Source organism: Amblyraja radiata, chromosome 9 (assembly GCF_010909765.2).
Source record: "Amblyraja radiata isolate CabotCenter1 chromosome 9, sAmbRad1.1.pri, whole genome shotgun sequence".
Taxonomy (NCBI): domain Eukaryota; kingdom Metazoa; phylum Chordata; class Chondrichthyes; order Rajiformes; family Rajidae; genus Amblyraja; species Amblyraja radiata.
Genome location: NC_045964.1, coordinates 22,787,851 through 22,812,483, shown reverse-complemented (window position 1 = coordinate 22,812,483; position 24,633 = coordinate 22,787,851). Strand labels below are relative to the sequence as shown.

General features: G+C 43.5%; 1 protein-coding gene across 4 annotated transcripts in view; it reads left to right on the top strand.

Annotated features, from left to right (window-relative positions):
- Positions 1 to 24,633, top strand: part of sptb (spectrin beta, erythrocytic) — a 207,273-nt gene that overhangs the window by 21,685 nt on the left and 160,955 nt on the right. Inside the window, exon 1 of one of the 4 annotated variants that reach the window (XM_033026868.1) lies at positions 15,749 to 15,857. The exons of the other annotated variants lie outside the window; for them this stretch is intronic. The gene's annotated coding sequence lies outside the window, so the exon portion shown is untranslated. Of the gene's footprint in view, positions 1 to 15,748; positions 15,858 to 24,633 lie in introns of those variants that run through there. 4 annotated transcript variants of the gene reach the window in all.

Below are 24,633 nucleotides of genomic sequence, written 5' to 3'. Positions count from 1 at the left end.
ACAATTTAAATTTATGAGATTATAAATTTAAAAAAATTGGAACTAAATTTAGTCATGTTTTGCTCTGATATATTCCCTTCTGAATGTAGTACACATCTAGTATTCTAAAAGCACTTTAGAATTCTAAAATTCACAAATTCTAAATTTTGGAATTCCCAAAGAAACCAATATTCTACTCACGGTGCACATGAGATTTTTCAAAATGATACGAGGGTTGAAAGAACTTGTGAACCTCGAGAAACTAGAAAAGCTGATGTTATTCTCTGTTCTCCATAGAGCAGAGAAGTTTAAGGGCAAATTTGATGGCATATTCAAAATTATGAAGTTGATGAGTGTGGATTTAGGATGAATGTATTTCCAGTGGGGGAAAAAGCCCAGAGTATTTTTTTTTCTGAGGATTTAGAGGACATTGGTTTGACTGAGGTCAAAGTAGATATTGTAATCCTTTTAAAAGGAAATTGGTTAAGTGCTCGAAACAATATTGCTGCGTTAATAGGGATAAAAGCAGGTAAGTACAATTAATTTGGTAGGGTGTGTCAATGAGCCGGCATGGTTATGATCGATAGTGACCTGCTTCTATGCATTATCATACTATGGTGTTGGAGCACAATATTAGATATGATAGGATCATCAGTTTGTTAAAGCAGGCACTCTGTGTATACCTGGTGAGCCACAGCATTGATGGACAGAGGGATCTTGGGTTCCAAATCCATCGCTCCCACAAAGTGGCAACACAAATAGATAGAGTGGTAAATAGGACATATGGTACACTGGCCTTTATCACTTGATGTACTGAGAGTCAAGAAGTCATGTTGCAGCTTTTTTAAACTTTGGTTAGGCTACATTCGGACTATTGTGTGAGATTCTGGTCACCCGATTATAGGAAGAAATTGAAGGCCTTGGAGAGGGTGCAAAAGAGGTTTACCGGAAGGGTACTGACCCGAAATGTCATTTATGTTCTCCATAAATGCTGCCTGACCTGATGAGTTACTCCAGCATTTTGTGTCTTTTTTTAAACAGAATGCTGTCTGTATTGGAGGAACTGTTCCTATGTTGTACTATTCTATTTCTGTTAACCACCTGTGTTCTGGAGAACCACATGGTTCTGGAGAAAGACAAGCTGTACACTGCATCCAGTAACATCTGCCTGGAGTTCAGATGCTCTGATTGAGTAGGCTGGGTCCCTGATATTTGTAGCTGGAGTAGGAAATGGCAATCTGTCGACAGGCTGATCCCAGGAGGCGTAATTACCTTAGTTCCCAGATCTTTTTGCCCACTGGTTGCGAGAGAGCTGGTCTTAATCCAGCTTTCAGATTTTAAAAGCTCGGAGTAACAGCTGCATGCACCATGCCTGTGATCTGACAGCCAGGCTTCTGACTGTCCTCTTCCCAGTTGTTTCCAGGGCTCGGTGTCCTTCAGCCTCTCTTTTGCTGAATTTCAGCTGAAGAAGGTCACGCGTAAATGTGGGGGTTTTTTCAGTCCTTGTTGTGTTACCTGGTCCTCCCCCAGCAGTTGAATATATTCTTTAAAGTGAAATGTGAGACATTTGAATGAAATGATTAATAACACGTGATCTGGTGGCAACTCACTATGTATCTGCCGTTCCCCATGCATGATGCTCTTAACTATTAAAGCGTTCTAATCTTCAACGGCTGCCTATTAAACATAGCGTTCCCATCACATCTGACAGAGTATCCCCATGTTTCACAGAACCAATGTCAGTGTTTATATAGATCAGTTACCCTTTGATTTGTGACAAGGTCAGCACTGGAGCTGCTGGGTCAGAGAATGCAACTGAATACAGCATTTTCTGACTTCTGGGATAGTACAGAGTGGACCACAGCAACCCATCGGATCAAAATGGAGACACATGCCGATCCTGGTATCTTAAGCAAACAGCAAAGTGTTGAAGGAGCACAGTGGGTCAGGCAGCATCGATCGAGGGAATGGACAGATGACATTTCAGATGGGGACACTTCTACATACTGATGGAGCACTGGGCAGAAAGCTTGAAAAGAGATCTTTTGACTTTACTTTAGACTTTAGAGATACAAGCCCTTCAGCCCATCCTGTCCGGAGCGACCAATGTAAAAAGGGAGAGCAATGGTGGCGGAGTGTAGCAGGGCTGAAATGTTAATTCTCATACACTGGGTTACTTTTGCTATTAATTGTTATTTATATTTGCATTAACATGTTATATCACACAGTGCAAAAATGCAAAATCATATAAAATACTAAAGAACTTGTTTCACCCACTGAGTTTCTCCAGCATTTTTGTCTACCTTTGATTTTCCAGCATCTGCAGTTCCTTCTTAAAAAAAATAACTTGTCTATAGCAGGAGCAAAGTAAGAATAAGGCTGTGTGATGCAAGATCTCATGTCTATTATCTCATGAATTTGTGTTGGCATCTAGAATTTGTGATAAATGTGTCAGTCATGAAATTTGACTGTAGCACCTATTGTTTAAACGATCTGGGAGCTGATGTTTTAGGACATTTTAGACCAGTTTGGACCATTTGCATGCAAACACACACACAGGCGCACACACACACACACACACGCGCGCACACAGACGCGCGCACACACACACAGACACGCACACACACAGACACGCACACACACAGACACACACACAGACACACACAGACACACACACACAGACACGCGCACACACACACACAGACACGCACGAACATACACGCACACACAGACACGCACACACATACACACACACACCATACACACCACACAGACACACACACAGACACACACACAGACACACAGACATGCACACACACACACAGACACGCACACACACAGACACGCACACACACAGACACACACACAGACACACACAGACACACACACACAGACACGCGCACACACACACGGTTTCTACCGTTAGTCTGATTACTAAAGGTGATAATGCCTGCAATGCCTGTACATACTAGAGGTATGCAGAGCAGGCAGATCATGATTGTAATGCGTGTACAATGCTAATTTGATCCCAGCATTGCCAAAACTGGTCATGAGGATTGCAGCTTCCATTTCTTCAACTTGAACAGAGAATCCTGCATTTAGCAGCAACCGACTGCGCTTCCCTTCCTCCCACCACCAGGTACCACTAGAAGCGCTATTTAAAGGACTTATCAATTATCTGTAGGTTGGTGATTGATTTGTTGAAGTGCTGGTTGTCAAGTACCATCAGATTGTGTGCAGCAGACATTGTCAAAATATTTGAATATTTATGGAGGTGAGTCAGAAGTTCAAATTATGTCCTGACGTAAAGGCTTCAGTTAAACGCTGTCACTTCCAGCAGTGGGGACCTGGGCGGTAAGTTTTCTTGGGGTTCATATGTTTGCATGATGAGCACCCAAAGAACAGGTTAACCAGTAAGGAGGAGGAGAAGGGAGAGAACAGGCCCCAAGAGCGCCCTGTCAACTAAGGTACAATAAAGTGGAAATGTAGAGCGATCTCCCTCGGGCCCATATTAAAGAGGTAACTCCTCAAAGGAGGTTTTCAACAGCATGCACTGCATTCTTTTCACAAATTCCTGTGCAAAGTTGAAGCTAAACTCCCCTGTGCTCCTTACTATTGTACACACACTTCAAGTCTGCCAGTGCATCAAACATTTTGTTCTGTGTCTTCCCTAGCTTTTTAGGATGCCCCCTCAAATCATTCATTTTATTACTTTGTGGAAGACGTGCTTCCGGTTGCTGCCATGTGGATTATGATGGCACAGCAGTCAACACTGCTGCTTCACAGCTGCAGGGACCTCGGGTGCTGTCTGTGTGGAGTTTTACATCATCCTAACTTGGCTGCATCCCACTCGTTCCCAGTGATTCATCATGATCAGAAGAGATAGGAGCAGAATTAGGCCATTCAGCCCATCAAGTCTATTCCATCATTCAATCATGGGTGATCCATCCTTTCCTCCTCACTCTATTCTGCTTTCTCCCCATAACCTCTGACACACGTACTAATCAAGTGCATTCATCTTGTACAGATCCACCTTCTAAACTGATCTCTGCAGTCTACCTTCATTATCACTCTTGTGACTGTCACTGCTCCTTGGTTGGGTGACCTATCTGAAAAGAGCAAGGCAAAGATGAGATTGTGAAATAACGGGAGAATGAAACATGAGAAGCAGGATTGGCTGTGAGCTCATCCTCACTTCCACGGAGTCTGTGCCTCTGCTGACGATGTGTAATGCTGCTCCAGTAATGACGAGTACACTCTGCTCGCAGAGTTGAATCATTAGAGCCGTGGGTTTCTTTGGATTGCTGCAATGTTAACTAAATAGGCAGAGGTGGAGTTATATACCAAAACCCATTATTCAAAACCATCAACTAACTGCAGTGTCTGTGTACAATAATAGAACAAGAGCTATACCAGATGATACAAACTATTCTGTACATGTTATATACACTACATTCATTGCCAATTTGCTACTTTTGGTGTAGGAAGGAACTGCAGATGCTGGTTTATACTAAAGATAGACATAAAGTGCTGGAATAACTCAGCGGATCAGGCAACATCTCAGGAACAAAAGGATGGGTGACATTTCTGGTCAATAATGCTTCTTCAGAGTCTTTTGGCCCTGGTTAAATGTACCATTTTACAACAAAATAGAGGGAACTGCTTCAATGACTGTCGGGCTATATATCGGCTGATGTGCAAACTATGGTTAAATAACTTGCACTATTACATAGCAATAAGATTTGCGTGTGAGGCTTGGATTTATAAAAAGTGCATTGAGTAGCAATGTTACAAAATTTTGAGATTTTAAAAATCAAATCTGTAATTTATCCCATCAGATAAAGCATAAAAATAAGTTTAATTTGACACCTAATTCACTTTCATATCTCAAGTATTTAAAAAGTTATGGCCATTTTCATACTCGGAAATGAGCATCTTGTTCCCTATTGATTTTCTATGGACATAACAAAAAAGCTGTGATCGTGAACAGTCAAAAGCCCATAACTTTCTTAAAAATTAAGAGAACTGAATGAAATTTTCAGTTATCATAGATTGAAGCATTCTGAAACAAACATAAAATAATCTTACTTGGATGACCTGAAATTAAAGCATATAATTAGTTAGTTACCTAATTGTAGCTAATTTCAGACTTCAATTACTAGATCTAAACATCTATCCATTTCTTAATAAATGATTAACATTTTTAAATAGCCTAAATGTCCAAATAATATTCACAAATAATTCACAATAAAACATGATTTTAAAATCTCATTTACATTAATTTATAGACCAAATGGAAGGAATTTAGTGCTCAATTGCTGTAAATAAATGCCCATTTAAATCAGCTTTCCAGTGGGTCCCTGTGGAACGCGCTGGTTTAGAACGTTCACATTGCGGTAGATTTGTGCCCCAAATGCCCAGAAAAATACTGCGGGATATAATGGGCCCAAGTTGAGCTACTCGCAATATTAAACTTTGTATTTAGGGATCTTTAGAAGCCCTTTTTAATGTAAAAATATACAGTCTAACTTCAATTATTTGCTTTATGAAACCTTGCGGTTGCTGGCGGTCGCGGGTTTAGAGATTGATTTTTAAACTACTATAACTATTATACGAGGCCTTTAAAACTAATAATAGCTTTTGCGACGGAGTCTTCCAGCGATTTTTCGTTAATAATTAACTAGGCTGAACATCTTCGATTTGAACAGCCTAGAGAAAATCGCGTTTTAAACCCGCCCCCCTCTAAACGGCGCCAAAATCACGCACACCGCAGCGGCAGATTTTCAACGACGCTTCAGGTAGGCTTTGCAACATACCTACATTGAGTGCACCTTTGGTAGATGGGTGAAGAGAGTTGCACTGACTAATGTGTGAAACTAGGTACTGGTTCAATTGATGGATTTGATGATAAATGCAGTGATCATGTCTCTATGTGTGAGATTGCACATTTACTGGAATTAGAGTGATCGAGTCAGATAGCATGGAAAAATGACTCCTCTATGCCAACCTACTCATCTAAGTGTTTTTGATCCATATCCCTCTAAACCTTTCCTATCCAAGTATTTGTCCAAATGTATTTTAAATGTTGTTATTGGATTACTGCAAGGAATTTTTTTTTTAACAGCATCTGCAGCTCCTTATGTCTACTTTCTCTGTTAGCTTGTTCCATGTATTGATCACACTGTGTGACAAAGTTGTCTCTCACGTTCCTATTAAATATTCCCTCTTTTACCTTAAACCTTTTCAGACTTTAGGGATACCCAGTGGAAACAGGCCCTTCGGCCCACCGTCCACACCGACCAGCGATCACCTCGTACACTAACACTATCCTACAGACTAGGGACAATTTTTACAACTTAAAACCAATAAACGTACAAACTTGTAGATATTTGAAATGTATAAATTCCATACAGACAGAACCCATAATCAGGATTTAATCGGGTCTCTGGCGCTGTAAGGCAGTAACTCTACCGCTGCACCACTGTGCCGCCCTAACCTACGCCCAATAGTTGATTGATTCCACATCTTCAGGGAAAATGATCTGTAATAATATGCATTATTGATTTAACTTTTTATCAGAGGGTTTCCTGCTGCAAAGGGTGATGGACCATGTCCTTCTTTCCACCTCATCTACCAAGGCCTGCAGTGCCATGCTGGAAACTGTCGGTGCCTTCTGTTTGCTCCTTCATTGGAGCACATGGTATTGGGGGTAGGGTATTGACATGGATAGAGAACTGGTTGGCAGACAGGAAGCAAAGAGCAGGAATTAACGGATCATTATCAGAATGGCAGGCAGTGATTAGTTGGGTGGTGCAAGGCTCAGAGCTGGGACCCCAGTTATTTACAAAATATATTAACGATTTAGACGAAGGAATTAAATGTGACATTTCCAAATTTGTAGATGACATAAAGCTGGGTGGCAGTGTGAGCTGAGATGAGGATGCAATGAGGCTGCAGAGTGACTTGGACAGGTTGGGTGAGTGGGCAGATGGATGGCAGATGCAGTTTAATGCGGATAAATGTGAGGTTATCTACTTTGGAAGGCAGATTATTATCTGAATGGTGTCCGATTAGGAAAAGAGGAGGCGCAACAAGACCTGGGTGTGCTTGTACATCAATCATATAAAGTAAGTATGCAGGTGCAGCAGGCAGTGAAGAAAGCTAATGGCATGCTGGCCTTCGTTGCGAGAGGATTTGAGTTTAGGAGCAAGGAGGTCCTATTGCGGTTGTACAGGGCCCTGGTGAGACCGCACCTGGAGTATTGTGTGCAATTTTGGTCTCCTAATTTGAGGAAGGACATTCTTGCTATTGAGTGAGTGCAGCTTAAGTTCACCAGTTTAATTCCCGTGATGGCGAGACAGGCGTACAATATGATGAAAGAATGGGTCGACTGGGCTTGTATTCACTGGAATTTCAAAGGATGAGAGGAGTTCTTGTAGAAGCATATAAAACTCTTAAAGGATTGGACAGGCTAGATGCAGGAAAAATGTTCCCGTTGTTGGGGGAATCCAGAACCAGTGGTCACAGTTTAAGAATAAGGGGTACACCATTTAGGACTGAGATGAAGAAAAAGTTCTTCACCCAGAGAGTTGTGGACCTGTGGAACTCTCTGCTTCAGAAGGCAGTGGAGGCCAATTCACTGGATGTTTTCAAGAGAGAGTTAAGGGCCTGTCCCACTTTCACGACCTAATTCATGACCTCTGCCGAGTTTGCCCTTGACATACTCGCAACATGGTCGTCACGAGGTTGTAGGAGGTCGTAGGTAGGTCATAGCAGGCCGTGATGCTAGTCGTAGGTACTCGTGGCATCAAGTAGGTCGGGGCGTTTTTTCTAGCCTGATGAAAAATGTCCACGAGTAAAAAAGGTCGTGAATTATGTCGTGAAAGTGTGACATGCCCTTTAGATTTAGCTCTTCGGGCTAAAGGGATCAAGGGATGTGAGGAAAAAGCAGGAAAGGTGTACTGATTTTAGATGATCAGCCAAGATCATATTGAATGGCTTGAAGGGCTGAATGGCCTACTTTTTCTTACAGAGACTGTTCCCAAATCCAGGTGGTTCTTTTTTAACCATGCACAAAGCCCTTTGGTGTTTGTGTTTATTGAAGGTGGTGCAATTGGCAGTGTTGAAAAGTGTCCAGGTATGTTGGATTCACAAAAGGCATCACTATTTTGTGACAGCCTTCGTCCTCCCATCCCTGCTGGTGCAGCAGTGTTGGTGCTGCTGCCTGGCAGATTGTCAGCCTGGTTTGCTGCAGCACATCCAGAGATAGTACAGTCTGAAGTTGATGCACCTGGATCCTGATATGTTCAGTCATCTTCCAAGGTAATCTGGAGTGTCCTTGAACAAATGCCAGCAGAACTTCTGCCAGCTTTGAGCAGGATCAGCAGGATCACAGAGAAGTCACAGCATTAAAGGAAAGGTGATTTGTTCATTATTATCTGCTAATTGATTGATTGATACTTTATTATCACATGTAATATGTCACAATATCATACATAAGGTATGCAAAGATTCGCCACTTATTGGGAGTCGACAATGTTACAAAGTATTCCTTATAATCACCAATGGTCCCTCTTTGTTCGTGGTGGCCTCTCCACACCGGATGCCTCTTTGTTCTCTCGGCGCCCGCCCCCGCCACAACGCCAAGTCCCCCTTTGTTCTCGGCAGCTCGACTGACCTCCGGCACCCACCACGGCCATGTACGACCTCCGGTACTCATGCTGGTCCAGCCTCGGCTGCTGCTGCCGGGTCCTATCTTGAACGGCACTGCGGCGCTCACCGGGAGTTTCCGAAAGCCCACCTTGCTCTCAGCAGTTGCTCTCGGGTCCTTTCTCGCTCTTAGGTCATAGGTGACATTGGCGGGCGAGCTGGGCCCACTGGGCAGGTCCGACGTACACACAGGAATACAGGCACGGAAATCGCTATCAAACCATGGGGGGGACGCTCTATCCTTAGTCCCACTCCCCTACTTCCGCCTCTGACCGACACCTCCCTCCAATCATCGCGCTGAATCATCATGTCCCGTCCCCACTGCCTGCTGACCAACGTCTCTCTCGTCCAATCGGCGCCCTCCCTCAATCATCAGTCCCACCCGCACTGTCTTGTGGAAAGCGGAGATTTCACCGGATTTTAAAATCCGGATTACAAAAAATGGGGGGGATCATCCCCCACCTCTAAAAACAGGGGGGTATGTATCCCCCCTGCCCCCCCCCCCCCCCCCCGGGATTTCCGCCCCTGTAGGAATTGATCGGGTAAACGCACAGAGTCTCTTGTCCAGAGTAGGAGAGTTCAGAACCAGAGGACATCGGTTTATGGTGAAGGGAGATAAATTTAATAGGAATCTGATGGGTAACTTTTTCACACATAGGTTGGTGGGTGTATGGAATGAGCTGCCAGAGGAGATAGTTGAGGCAGGGACTATTGTAAAGTTTAAGAAACAATTTTACAGATACATGGATAGGACAGGTTTGGAGGGATATGGGTCAAATGCAGGCAGGTGGGACTAGTGTATGTGTGACATGTTGGTTGTGTAGGGAAAGTTGGGCTGAAGGGGCTGTTTCCATGCTGCATGACTGTGACTATCTTTGAGATGTGGGAGGAAAGCAGAGCACCTGGAGGAAATCCACATGGTCACAAGGAGAACACGTAAACTAGCAATGTTACAACATTTTGAGATTTTAAAAATCGTCTGTAATTTATCCCATCAGATAAAGCATAAAAAGAAGTTTAATTTGACACCTAATTCACTTTCATATCTTCAGTATTAAAAAAGTTATGGCCATTTTCATACTCGGAAATTAGCATCTTGTTCCCTATTGCTTTTTCTTTTTCTTTTTTTATTTATTTATTAGAAGTAGACATATTATAAAATGTAGTTACATATTATAGTAAAAAAACTTTTCATATACATCAGTCATACATTATTAAAATTTTCCATTATCAATTACTTCTGCTTCTAGTGTTTTTATTTTTTATAGAAAGAGGGAAAAAGGGAGGGTAGAAAGTTACAAATAAAAAAGAAAGCAAAAAAAAACACAACAGAAAAACAAGGGAGGTGGAATGGGTTACCTGTAATACATCAATGGAGATAGGTTCGTAGGTTATAAAGTATAGCTTTTCATCTATTCCTGAGTTCAAGTTTCAGTTGGGTCCTCGTGCTGTGCCAATCTATCCCTTCAGATAGTTAATGAATGGAGCCCAAATTTTATGGAAAAGATCTTGTTTGTCCATTAAGACAAGTCTAATTCTTTCTAAGTATAGGGTCTCCGACATTTCCGTAATCCACATTTTAATTGTGGGGGTTGTAGGGCCTTTCCAAAATTTTAATATTAATTTTTTTCTATTAAATTATTGTATTATTATCCTATTGCTTTTTCATTGACTTAACACAAAAGCTGTGATTGAGAAGAGTCAAAGGCCCATAACTTTCTTAAAAATTAAGAGAACTGAAAGAAATGTTCAGACAAATATGAAACAATCTTACTTAGATTACTTAGATAATTGTAACTAATTACAAAATTCAATTACTAGATCTAAACATCTATCCATTTCTTAAGAATAGATTAACATTTTTAAATAGCCTAAGTGTCCAAATACCATTCACACAAGAATTCACAATATAACATAATTTTTATCTCATTGTCATGGGTTTATAGGCCAAATGGAAGGAATTTAATGTTTAATACCTGTAAATTAATGGCCATTTAAATCAGCTTGCGAGTGGGTTTTTCTGGAACGCGATCAATTGGAACGTTGCGGTTGCAGTGATTTAGACCCCATATCGGCAGCAAAAACACTGCTGGTTTGTACGGGGAAAAAAATCACCGTTTCGCAACTTAAAATGTGAATTAAATGCATCTTAAGAAACACTTTTATACATAAAAATAAACTACTTTCTTTTACCTGTCCCCTACGTAAAATCCGTCCCTGTTGTCGGCGTTGACGGCTTCAGAAGCTGATTTTAAATTCACTCCAGTGATTAACTTGTCGGGAAAAAACACACAGAACGGCCGTCGGAACAATTCTTCAGCAAAAGCTTGCACTCCAACAAAATATAATCCAGGACCAGGTCGGAGAAAACCGCGTTTTAACCCCACCCCCCCCCCCCCCTCAAACGCGCCAAAATCGCGCACACGGCCAGTGGCAGAATTGCAGCGCCGCTGAAGGTAAGTATTGTAACATACCTACGTAAACTTCATACGAGGAGCAACCAAGGAAAGGATTGAACCCAGGTCCAGTTATCACAGGCGCTCAGTGAGTCAAGCTGATTTGGAGTCACTGGGCTGTGTGGAAAATTCTGATTGAGAAGAATGCTCTTTACAAGTCCTTTAGACCTTCAATGCAGCCCAGCTAAAAAAATGGCATGATGGGACGAAGCCTCCAATTGAGTCCAACCACTTTACAAAACAACTTATGTGGATGTTTTACACTCTAATTAGAATGCTTTGCATGTGAAATAGGGACTGGAAAATTGATTTTACTGGGGATCTAAGTTTTGCTTTGGAGAAGTGGTACTGCAGTGTTACTTATCAGGAGAATACAAGTTGTGGGATCGAGTTTGAAGGAAAAAGAAGGTCCCTGGCTTGGTTGTCAGCTAGAATGGATGCCCTTCTTTCTCTTCATTCTCCAGCTCCTTTACTTGTCATTGTGCTTTTGGCAAGAGCTATCATCTTCTGATGGTGAGTCTGTGCATCTTGATCCCTGGGATGGCAGGACTGTCATATGAGGAAAGATTGAAAAGATTAGGCTTGTATTCACTGGAGTTTAGAAGGATGAGGGGGAATCTTATAGAAACGTATACAATTATAAAAGGACTGGACAAGCTAGATGCAGGAAAAATGTTCCCAATGTTGGGCGAGTCTAGAACCAGGGGCCACAGTCTTAGAATAAAGGGTAGGCCATTTAAGACTGAGGTGAGAAAAAACGATTTCACCCAGAGAGTTGTGAATTTGTGGAATTCCCTGCCACAGAGGGCAGTGGAGGCCAAATCACTGGATGGATTTAAGAGAGAGTTAGATAGAGCTCTAGGGGTTGGTGGAATCAAGGGATATGGGGAGAAGCAGGCAAGGGTGATTGATTGGGGATGATCAGCCATGATCACAATGAATGGCTCGAAGGGCCGAATGGCCTCCTCCTGCACCTATTTTCTATGTATCTATGTTAACACTTTAGAATTTAACATTAAACATAAAAACATCCCCCCACAGCGGAATCACCGTTTCCCACTGTGAGGGAAGGCACCAAAGTTGAACAGACCCCGACCACGGGTGAACAGAGGAAGAGGACTGAACTTTGAAAGTTCCTCTTCCTCTGTTCAACTGTGGTCGGGGCCTATTGAGGCCACTGCAGTCGCCGCTACAGCCCAGAGCCTCCGAATCAACGACTTCCCTACCGGAGACCGAGCTGGGCCGAGATTCAATGCTGGCGACCCCCGTGATGTTAAAGTCAGCGCCGCCCGCGGCTGGAAAGTCAGCGCCGCCTGCGGTGGAATCCAGTGCTGTGCCGCCGCTGCTGAAGCTAGCTAACGTGGAGGGAGAGCGAGGCAGCGTCAATTACATGGGCTGAGCCTACGTAATTGACGCTCACTCTTCCTCCATTGGGCTCAAGACATGCCCCCTTGTGAGGCAGATGTGATCGCTGCCTCCGCTGGAGCTTTTTCATTGCAGTTTTATGATGAGACCAGCGAGCACAAATTTAATATATTTATGTGAAATAAGCCACCTGGATTATGGAAGATGAGGACATGTAATGAAGGGGTTTACAAACATTACATTGGTGACATACATAGAGATAGTAACAGGCACACGCTTATTGCCCGCGCTCCATCCAGTTTCTGAGGGGTTGTGCAATCAGAGGGGAGGCTCAGCTCATCGCTGCCTCACCTCAGATTCAGATTCAGATTCAGATTCAACTTTAATTGTCATTGTCCGTGTACAGTACAGAGACAACGAAATGCATTTAGCATCTCCCTGGAAGAGCGACATAGCATATGATTTGAATAAATATTTATATTAGCATATATACAGACATAGTGTTTTTCCTGTGGGAGGAGTGTCCGGTGGGGGGGGGGGGTGATTGGCAGTCACCGAGGTACGTTGTTGAGTAGAGTGACAGCCGCCGGGAAGAAGCTGTTCCTGGACCTGCTGGTCTGGCAACGGAGAGACCTGTAGCGCCTCCCGGATGGTAGGAGGGTAAACAGTCCATGGTTGGGGTGAGAGCAGTCCTTGGCGATGCTGAGCGCCCTCTGCAGACAACGCTTGCTTTGGACAGACTCAATGGAGGGGAGCGAGGAACAGGTGATGCGTTGGGCAATTTTCACCACCCTCTGCAATGCTTTCCGGTCGGAGATAGAGCAGTTGCCATACCATACTGTGATACAGTTGGTAAGGATGCTCTCGATGGTGCAGCGGTAGAAGTTCACCAGGATCTGAGGAGACAGATGGACCTTCTTTAGTCTCCTCAGGAAGAAGAGACGCTGGTGAGCCTTCTTGATCAGAGTTGAGGTATTGTGGGTCCAAGAGAGGTCATCGGAGATGTTAACACCCAGGAACCTGAAGCTAGAAACACGTTCCACCTCCGTCCCGTTAATGTGGATGGGGGTGTGCGTGCCGCCCCTGGACTTCCTGAAGTCTACAATGAGCTCCTTGGTCTTCTTGGAGTTAAGGGCCAGGTTGTTGTCAGCGCACCATGCTGCTAAGTGCTGGACCTCCTCCCTGTAGGCCTACTCATCGTTGTTGCTGATGAGGCCAATTACCATTGTATCATCTGCATACTTGATGATGGTGTTAGTGCCATGTACAGGTGTGCAGTCATAGGTGAAGAGGGAGTAGAGAAGGGGGCTCAGCACACAGCCCTGTGGAACGCCGGTGTTCAGGGTGAGGGTTGAAGAGGTGTGCTTGTCTAACCTAACAGACTGTGGTCTGTTGGTTAGAAAGTCCAGTATCCAATTGCAGAGGGAGGGATCGATGCCCAGGTTACCGAGTTTGGTGATCAGTTTAGATGGTATAATGGTGTTGAATGCTGAGCTGTAATCGATGAAAAGCATTCTTACGTAAGTGTCTCTGTTGTCGAGGTGGGAGAGGGCGGAGTGAAGTGCCGTTGAGATGGCATCCTCCGTACTCCTGTTCTTGCGGTAGGCAAACTGATAGGGATCCAGTGTGGGGGGTAGGCAGCTTTTGAGGTGTGCCAGGACCAGCCTCTCGAAGCACTTGGTGATGATGGGGGTAAGTGCAACTGGGCGGAAGTCGTTGAGGCTTGCCGCAGTGGAGTGTTTTGGCACTGGCACGATGGAGGTGGTTTTAAGGCACGTGGGGACAACTGCTTGGGCAAGTGACAGGTTGAAGATGTCAGTCCAGACGTCTGTCAGCTGCGCAGCACAGGCCCTGAGCACGCGCCCGGGGATGCCGTCAGGGCCAGCAGCCTTACGTGCATTAGTCCTACTCAGTGCCACGTATACGTCGTAGGGGGTGAGTGTGAGGGGTTGGTGATCGGCAGGGAGCACAGCCTTGATGGCTGTCTCTAGATTGTCCCTGTCAAAGCAGCCATAGAAGTGATTAAGCTCCTCAAGGAAGGAGGCGTCGCTGGATGTGGGGGTGGTGTTGGTGGGTCTATAGTCCGTGATGGCCTGGATGCCTTGCCACATGCGTCGGGGGTCGGAGTTGTTGTTGAAGTGCTCCTCAATCCTGAGCTTATGGCAGTGCTTGGCCTTCTTGATGCCCCTCTTCAGGTTAGCCCTGGATGAGCTGTAGGCTCGAGCATCGCCTGACCTGAAAGCGGTGTCCCGTGCTTTCAGCAATAGCCTGACCTCGCTGTTCATTCATGGCTTCTGATTCGGGAATATGGTCACCTGTTTGAGGGAGGTGACACTATTGATGGTGGAGTTTATAAAGTCCAGAATAAAGGATGTGTAGGAATCAATGTCCGTGTGGGAGTCAAGGGTGGCCTGGGCTGCAAACGCCTTCCAGTCAGTGTTTCCAAAACACTGCTGAAGTGTGAAGTCCGCTTCCTCTGACCAGACTTTAACTGTCCTCACAGTTGGTTTAACCCGTCTGATGAGTGGGGAGTACTTAGGGAGCAGGAACAATGAGACATGATCAGACTGACCAAGGTGGGGGAGGGGGATGGCTTTGTAAGCTTCAGCCATGTTGGTGTAGACTTTGTCCAGTGTCTTGTCTACTCTAGTGGGGAAGGAGACATGTTGGTGGAATTTGGGGAGTACAGTCTTCAGGTTAGAGTGATTGAAGTCACCCGCAACAATGAAGGCTGCCTCGGGGTTGTGCGTCTGTTGATTGCTAATGGAAGTATGCAGCTCTTTCATTGCAAGCTTGGCATTAGCATCAGGAGGGATATATGCTGCAGTCACAACAGTGGAGGTGAACTCTCTGGGCAGATAGAACGGTCTGCATCTAACCAAGAGGAACTCAAGGTTAGCTGAGCAGTGACTCTCGATGATGGTGGAGTCTGTGCACCATGCTTTATTTACATAAATGCACAGACCCCCACCTCTGGTCTGAGAAAAACAAACTAATGTAACAGATGGATAACCTGCAGAAGAACTATCTACCTCATTGGAGACCCTCGGACTCTTATCTCTCCCTGTATTTGCAGCGGAGCTGCACAAATTTGGCGATTTGGACTATAAAAAATGATTAGATTCATATAGAAATGACATTTATAACAGATCAGTAAAAAAATCTTTATATTTATTTTATTTTATTATTATTTTTCTTTACTTTTCTTAACAGCTATTTTCATTGGGAGTATGACAGGTGAGCCTCTGCCTCCCCTGCCTCCCCTGACCGCACGTCCATGGACCATATGCACTCCTGAGTCCTGCAAGACTTCTCCAGAGTAGTCCAGTCATTAGGATCATACTCAAGGTTTGCTCTGCCATTAATGTTTGGAAGCATGTGATCTGTTGCTTCCATGTGGCTGGTGCTTATTTGTGTTAAAGTCATTTAGTCGATAGGTTAATAATGGCATTTAGAGAAAGAGAGAAAATAATGGAACACAAAAGTTGCAAAATGCAGAGTTCTATGAAGTGCTCAGCAGATCATGTCAGCAGAGTGGAGAGAGAAAAACAAACTAATGTAACAGATGGATAACCTGCAGAAGATCTATCTACCTCATTGGAGACCCTCGGACTATCTTTGATGGGACCTTAGTGGACTTTATCTTACACTAAACTTTATTCACGTTATTTCCTTTATCATGTAACTGTGGATGGTTATTTAATCATGTATTGACTTTCCGCTGACTGGTTAGCCCGCAACAAAAGTTTTTCACTGTACCTTGGTACATGTGACAATAAACTAAACTCAACTCAAGTTGGCAGTTATGATATGAACAGAAAGTGAAGTTGTGGCAATTGATATGGAGTCCAGATGGCTGTAGTGTGCTCGGAGAACAGATGTACTGCTATTCTCCAAGCTTATCGTAGAGTTTTTTTTATAGCAGTGCTAGGAACGCACAGATGATTAGGGATTAAAATATGTTGGAAGATTAGAATGGCATGCAGCAGGAAACCTCTGGCTGTCCCTGCTGACAATGCAGAGAGGACTGTATTGTGAACACTGAGGTGAATTGCTGTTGCACCTGGAAGGTCTGTTTTGGCGCCTGGACGATGGGAAGGGAGAAGATAAAAGGACAAGTATTATACTTCTTGCATGAAGAAAGTGCTGAGAAGGGGTGTGGCTGGTGGAAACCAGGGCGTTTCAAAGGGAGCCCTCCCTTCAGAATGCTGAAAGGGGAGGGGAGAATGTATCTTATGATGGAATATTGTTGCAGGTGACAGAAATTGTGAAGGATGATTGTTGAGTGAGGATTTAGAGGGACATGGTCAGCGGGGGCTGCCAAGAACATGGAGGGACACGACGACGGGGAGGGACCATCAGGACTCTAATGAGTTCCTTCATAACTTTACCAGCGCCAGATTTGTAGACCTTGCATCAATACTGAAAGGGGCCAGGATGAGATAGAAGCTGGTAGATGATGGGTGAAACACCAGAGGTAACCGTGCAGGAGAAGAAGCCTCTGAACATAATGGAAGGGTTAAGAATAGATTCAGGATTAGATCCCAGCGTACTATGTGATGACAGAGGTATTGCATGAAGCCAGTGTGTGCCACATCGAAGTCTACACACAAACTGCAGAGGATCAACGTTGGAGAATTTACCACTAAGGTTAAAAACCATGTTGGTGCAGGACATGGCTGGAAACTTACTAGTGGGGGATTAAAAAAAAAAGCCTTTTTCTTTGGAACTATGTCAAAAGATCGGACCCCCCCCCCCCCCCCACAAAAATACTCAGTTATTGCAGTATTTGCTCCCCAACTGTTGGAAGATATTTTACTTCATTTTTTAAGATTCCTTGAAGTTCAACATCCTCACTGCCTATTGAAAGTCTGCCTGATGATCATTCAAAGCTTAGAACGAGCGTGAGCGTGTTGAAAACCTGGTGGTTATGCACACAGATATCCTGCACAAGTAGTGACCGGAGCATTGCCCTCGCAAACTACCCATCCATTGTTAGCCACCTCCTATCCTATCCATGGGACTTTCTGCAGCTCCTGCATTGGCCTTGATAGTCTCCTCTGAACCCATATAACTGAGATAAAACGGGTAATCTGGATCGAGAGGAAATGCTATTTGGAAGACACTTCTTTATGGTTTTTGTCATTAACTTGAGATTTAAGTTGAAGGAAATCCATTCAGAATATGTCAAAGTGCAATCAGAATGAAAGGGACAGGTGTTGCATCTTTATGATAGGTCAGAGTAAGAGTCATAGTCACATTATATAGAAATGCACCCTTGGGCCTGATATACCCATACTGATCAACATGTCTCATCTACACTGGTCCCACTTTCCAGTGTTTGGCCCTAATCCTTATACCTGTCCTATCTGTACAGTATGTACCTGTCTAATTACTTCTTAAACATTGCAATAGTCCCTGCCTCAACTACCTCCTCCGGCAGTTTGTTCCATACACCCACCACCCTTTGCGTGAAAAAGTTACCCCTCTGCTTTCTTTAAAATCTTTCTCCTCATCTTAAACCTATGCCCTCTGGTTCTCGTTTCCCCCACTCTGGGCAAGAGACTCTCTGCGTCCACTCGATCTATTCCTTTCATGGTTTTATACACCTCGAGAATATCCCCCCCCTAGTCCTCCCGCACTCCAGGGAATAGAGTCCTAGCCTGCTCAACCTCTCCCTATAACTCAAACCCTACAGTCCCAGCAACATCCTTATAAATCTTTTTTGCACCATTTCCGACTTAACAACATCTTTCCTATAACATGGTGCCCACTACTGCATACAATACTCTAAATGTGGTCTTACCAACATTGTGTACTACTGCAACAAGAGTGGGATGGAAGAGTCAAATAAGGAGGCTGTCAACAGGAAGCTCATGGGGGCAGGTGCTCTGAGGAGAATGGTTGAAATATTACTTCTGAAATTTCTTCCGTGGAAATAATCAAGCTGGAATTGCTCTCCATTGAGCAATGAATATTTATGTGATATTTAATAGAAGAGTAAGTACATGATTAGAAGGAGTTCCGGTAGATTAAGTAAAGAGAATCTATTTCCACTGGCAGTAATCAGAGAATGCAAATTTAAAGAGCCATTTGGACAAATTCTCTTCCCCACTGAGGTAATAATATAATCTTGGAAATATTGCTTGAAAAGGTGGTAGAAGCAGATACAGCAGCAACTTTCAAAGTTGAACTTGATACGTACTTAAAATGTAGAAAAATTGTTTAGTTAGTTTAGAGATACAGCAATGAAACATGCCCTTTCGGCCCACCGGGTCCGCGCCGACCAGTGATCCTCGCACATTAACACTATCCTATTACGCACTAGGGACAATTTTTACATTTATCAAGCCAATTAACCTACATACCTGTACTTCTTTGGAGTGTGGGAGGAAACCGAAGATCGCGGAGAAAACCCACGCAGGTCACGGGGAGAACGTACAGACAGTACCCGGCACTGCATTCGCTGTCAGGCAGCAACTCTACCACTGCACCACCGTGCCGCCCAAATAATGTTGGGCTTTGGGGAATGAGCAGTGACTTGGAAAACTGGTATATGAAGAGTTGACGCAATGGTTAAAATGGATTATTTCTGTGCTTTGTGGCTACAATAAAGAAATCCAGCTCAACTGAGAAAATGTTCTGAAAATAAATACAAAATATCGAAGCCAAAATAGTTACACTTGTGTCCTTGAAAGCCAAATAAATCATGGAAAGCCAAATATTTAATATTGAGTATTTAATGGTAAAAAATAAAGTGTTTATTTTACTCTTAATAGAAAATTTCCAAGGACTTTAGTATAATCTCTAATTATCTCATTATTCACAACTATATGGAGGCGCAAGAGACAACATATGTTGGAATTCTGAATGAAAAACAAACTGCAGGAGTAATTTAACGGGTTAGGCAGCATCTGTGGAGGGAATTGGACAGACAATGTTTTTAGTCAAGGACCATTCTTCAGTCTGATGGAAAAGGGGGGAGATGGTTGGTAGGGTAAGGGTTGGGGCACTAACTATCAAGTGATAGGTGTATGCAGGTGAAGAGGAACTGATTGGCAGATGATTCAGGTGGGGGTGAGATGGGTGAAGATAATAACTAAGTCTGCAGGTGATAAGTGGAGAAGACAAAAAGGGTGCTGATTGTGGAATCTGATAAGGAAGGAAAAACGCAAGTGAAATGTAGAACCGATGGGAAGGATGGTGGGTGACAGGGAGGAGTGTAGGAGGAGTGGAAAGTCAAGTCTGCATGAGTGGGAGGGGGGGGACTCGGTTGATGAAAAGGAGATGAAGAGGAATATGTCGTGCTGTAGCCTCACTCTGGCAGTGGAGGAGGCAGAGGGCAGACAAGTCAGGACAGGAATGGGAAGAGGGATTTAAAGTAGCTTGCAACCGGGAACTCCGGCACGGCTGGTGGGCAGGACACATGTATACGCTGAAGCAGTCTAAGCTTGCTCTCAGTGCTGTGGAAGGGCACAGTGAGAGCAGTGGATGCTGTAGAAGAGTATGGAGGAGAAGCAAGTTATTCCTTGTCTCACTTGAAAAGGGCTTTTGGGTCCCCAAATGGAGGTAAGGAGGGAGGGGTAGGAATAGGGGTTGCATCTCCTGTGGTTGCAGGGAAAAGTCTTTGGGTAGGTCGGGGATGTCCAAACCAAGAATTCACGGAAAGTCTCTCCGTTCATACTCAAACTGGAAGAACTGCACCTCATTTAATTTGAAACATTTCTGCATTAAAGTCATAAGAGGATTTCACTGAGATTAACCTTTAAAAAAAGATAATCTTTTGCATTATAATAATTAATGTTTATAGAGATATTGTTGTAACAAGCCTTGTTCCCTCTACCCGCTGCTCTAATGTTGGCTTTTCTGCTTCTCTAGGGCACATCAATGTCATTCATTCCCATCTCTGAGCCATCTCAGAGTTTTCCAACAGTTAGCAGGCCCACTCTGCCCATTCTACCTTCAGATACCTATCTTTGCAATTCCATTTTTCAGTGCTCTCAGCTCATAGCCTTCTGTGCCATGACACTTGGACAATCTACACATAACTAAAGCTCTGATCTTGTTATCTTCTGGTTTGCGCGGTCTTTCTATTTGCGCCAAAACGGTACACGATAGCGGCACGATTTTTTGCCAGCTTACTCTCCGTTCTCCTGAGCTGTGATTGCACCATTTTGTTCCGATCGGTGGTCTAATGTAAAAGTCAGTGAGGTTTGAAAAAATCTTATAAACCGCGCGTGCGCAGATTGATCTCCTCTCTTGCCGTTCAGCGTCGCGTGGATTGGTCTTTTCTCCTGTCACTCCGCGGGACGGTCCGCTCCTTCCTGCGCCATCGCGCCTTTACTGGAGCTAAGGGAGGCTCTGGATGGCCGGCGGACATCTCCAACCGGCCACAATTTCTGGAGGGAGATTGGGTCCGAAACCCAGCCTAGCATCAGAGACCCAGCCCAGCGTCGGAGATCCAGCCCAGCCCAGCGTCAGAGATGTCGCCAAATGGAAAGCGGAGACTCTGATCCCGTCGGAGGAGAACGACCAACACCCGCTGTGAGTCCCCATCGCAACGTCAGCTCCAGACCCTTCCCCTCTGGTCCCCCATGCTGGCTCCTGCCCCCTCCCCCGTGATACCACCCTCTCCCCCACAACCCCCGTCTTTTCACCGAGCTCTCTTCCCGCCACCCCCCCACACAACCCACACCCCCAGCATCCAATGATGAATTGCTAACAGAGGCTAATATTTCCAGCAACACCAAATATGAATAAATGTCTCGGCAAAGTTCTAGGAGATTTAGTTCTACCTTTTCACCAACTGTAACTCGACGCAATCCAGCTCTAAACCATCAGCATCAGCAGGAAGCTAAGAGAAAGCAGGAGTTTATGAAACATTAATATTCACATGAATTGAGGTGGATTTTATGGACAAATTTGAAGGAGCACGTGCACATTTTGTATACACCTGTGACTTATGATTTCTGAGAAACATTGCCAGAGCTGAGGTTGCTCTGTAATAAGTCTGATTTCTCGTTGCTTCATTCCCATGGTGACCTGATTCCCATGATAGCTTGTCAAGTGTATTTATTTATGGAATGGTGTTATGTGGCTGTAACAGTCATCGGAACCAAATGTCCAAAGAGGATTATTATGTTTGATTTATTAACGGAACTGCAATTCTACATCCCGGTGGAATATAAGTTCTGCTCTGTTAACCATGGTATTTGGGATGAGACCAAAAACTGGTTTGGTTCTCGTGGCTGGAGAATCAAAATAAGGAATATGCTGAAATATCTCAATACTTTTGGTATTCACAATAGTACACTGATTAAATGTTCCACTCTTCCACTGCATTGATATCTAAAAAGGATTATTAGTGGTTGATAAAAATATTTCCTTGATGTTCAGAGAAGTCTAGCTACTGTTGTCAGTCATCATTTGTGCTAATGCATAGTAAACCAGAAACTGAAATATCATCATATGGAATGCATAGATATTTGATATATGATGGAATCCACATCATGTTAATGCCCCCCCCCCCCACTCCTCCCCAATGTTTGCACATCCCCAATCCTGGACATTCCACTCGTCACTTTAATTTCATGTTTCATGTATCTCAGGGCTGCCAACTCTCACACATTGAGCGTGAGACTCACGCATTTCACGAAATTATCACGCTCTTACGCTAATCACAGAATTTCTCACGCTCAAAATACCTCTTTTAAAAAATAGCTATTGATTAATTAATTAGAGTCACAAAACAATTCAATTCGCCCAGGGCTTCCAGATCTCCTCCACACTCACCAATGAGAATAATTTTCTGTCGGCGGGTTTCCCGTAAAGAACGAGCAATTTGATTGGCTTTAGCCCATCACACTATTTAAAATGACAATGTAACTACAGTACTAATGATTCCATTTGACATTCATGGAACCAAAATCTGCAGGTGCTGGAAATTCAAAATAAAGCAAAAAATATTTTAGAGGTAAGTAAAAACCATGAGAGGAAAATATAAGGTGAATGCATAGTCTTTTCCCCAGGATATGTTATTCAAGAACTAGAGGGCAATGGTTTAAAGCAGGGGTGTCAAACTACCGGCCCGTGGGCCGCATCCGGCCCACAAAGGGGTTCAATCAGGCCCGCGGGATGATTTAGGGGAAAAAAGTATTCCCATGCAGATGGTGTGATAGGTGAGACACGGCGGTGGTCCCAGCACCGACCCCTGAGGCTCACACCTGAGGCTCACACCTCCCACCCTCACCTCCGGCGGCTCTGTGTCCGACGACCGCTCTGTCCATATCCCATGGTGATGTTTCGGGTTGTGACCTTCAGACTAAAGAGGTTGAAAACCAGCCATATAGATGTAAAACACAATGACTGGAGATTTGTGTTATCCAACTAAAGGCAGAAATCAGAATCATGTGTTCATCTTTATTGACGCGACACCATAATAAATATATTACAGAAAAAATAATTTAATGGGGTGGCACGGTGGCGCAGCGGTAGAGTTGCTGCCTTACATTAGGTATGTTGCAAAACCTACCTTAAGTGTCGCTGCAGATCTGTCCAAGCCCATGTGTGCGATTTTGGCACCATTGAGAGGGGGGCGGGTTTAAAACGCGATTTTCTCTAGGCTGTTCAAATCGAGCTTGTCCAGCCTACTTAGTTGCTGACGAGAAATCGCTGTGAGGTTTGTTCGCTGGAGCTATTTTTACATTTGGCGGATTTATTTAATTATTATAGTAGTTTAAACATTATCCTCCAAACCCGCGACCGCAGACCACGGCCGGATCTCATACAGGGGACAACGGAAGGTAGGTTGTTTATTTTTACATTAAAAAGCGCTTCTTAAGATCCCTTTATGTTGCGAGTAGCTAATTTGGGGCCCCATTAAATCCCGCAGTATTTTTCTGGGCATTTGGGGCACAAATCTACTGCAATGGGAATGTTCTAAACCAGCGCGTTCCACAGGATCCCACTCGAAAACTGATTTAAATGGCCATTAATTTACGGCAATTGAACACTAAATTCCTTCCATTTGGCCTATAAATTAATGTAAATGAGATTTAAAAATCATGTTTTATTGAGAATTCTTTGTGAATGTTATTTGGACACTTAGGCTATTTAAAAATGTTAATCTTTTCTTAAGAAATGGATAGATGTTTAGATCCAGTAATTGAAGTTTGGAATTAGCTACAATTGGGTAACTAACTAATTATATGCTTTAATTTCAGGTCATCCAAGTAAGATTGTTTTATATTTGTTGCAGAATGCTTCAATCTATGATAACTGAAAATTTCATTCAGTTCTCTTAATTTTTAAGAAAGTTATGGGTTTTTGACTGTCCACGATCACAGCTTTTTTGTTATGTCCATAGAAAATCAATAGGGAACAAGATGTTAATTTCCGAGTATGAAAATAGCCATAACTTTTTTAATACTTGAGATATGAAAGTGAATTAGGTGTCAAATTAAACTTCTTTTTATGCTTTATCTGATGGGATAAATTGCAGACTTGATTTTTAAAATCTCAAAATTTTGTAACATTGCTACTTACAGCACCACGGACCCAGATTTGATCCTGACTACGGCTGCTGCCCATACAGAATTTGTACATTCTCCCTATGACCACATGGGTTTTCTCTGGATATCCCGGTTTCTCCCACATCCGAAAGAAGTGCAGGTTTGTAGGTTAATTGGCTCCTGTAAATTGTCCCTGGCGTGTAGGATAGAACTGGTGTATGGTAGATTGATGGTCAGTGTGGACTTGATGGGCCGAAGGGCCTGTTTCCATATATATGTTCTACAAATATATCTTAATTTAATTGAACCTTATACTTGGTTGAATATGTGCCATTATTTTTGTCTTGTTTCTATAGTCAAAGCGTAAGGTTGATTAATTTATTTGTGCAGAACAGTGATGGAAGTCCAATTCCTTTTGCCTTGTTTCTATTTTCTCTCTCTCTGTCTCTCTCTCTCTCTCTCTCTCTCTCTCTCTATATATATATATATATATATATATATATATATATATATAACAGCACGAATTATAATCTGATTTCCATACATGAATATACTAAGGTCATTCATGTGCTGCACCTGTTGATCAGAGCCTGGCTCTACTGTGGAATGTATTT